Consider the following 677-nt stretch of genomic DNA (forward strand, 5'->3'; position numbering starts at 1 on the left):
CTAATTATGTTACCAAGTTCATCAGACTTATTCTTGAAAATCTATTTTGTTTCGATAATATGTTTATCAGTTGGTCTTAGAACTAAATATCAAACATCATTTCTCACAAACTGATTGAACTCTTCTTGCATAGCTACAATCCAGTTTTCATCAATAACGGCTTCTTTTACGTCAGCCGGTTTCATCTGAGATGTAAAGCACACGTAGTTACACATATCTTCTAATTGTTTATGAGTGCATATACCAGTGAGGGGATTTCCAAGGATTTGATCAACAGGATAATGTTTATTTGTTCATAGTTCAATGTTATTTTGATTAGATAAAGAGTCTGGTTTATCAGTTAGAAGAACCTCTTCATCTTCTGAATTTAACACAGGTGTATTCAAATGATCATTAATGACCACATTAATAGATTCTTGTATTATACCGGTCCTCTTGTTAAGTACCTGATATGCTCGACTATTCAGAGCATACCCTAAAAATATCTCTTCATCACTTTTGGTGTCAAATTTACCCAGATATTCTCGGTCACTCAAGATATAGCATTTACTACTGAAAACTCGAAAGTATTTGACAGAAGGCTTCTTATCAAACCACATCTCATAAGCCATTTTATTATTAGATTTTTTAATATAAACACGGTTAATTATAACAAGTAGTATTTACGGCTTCGGCCT

This window comes from Magnolia sinica, chromosome 3 (assembly GCF_029962835.1).
Source record: "Magnolia sinica isolate HGM2019 chromosome 3, MsV1, whole genome shotgun sequence".
NCBI lineage: Eukaryota > Viridiplantae > Streptophyta > Magnoliopsida > Magnoliales > Magnoliaceae > Magnolia > Magnolia sinica.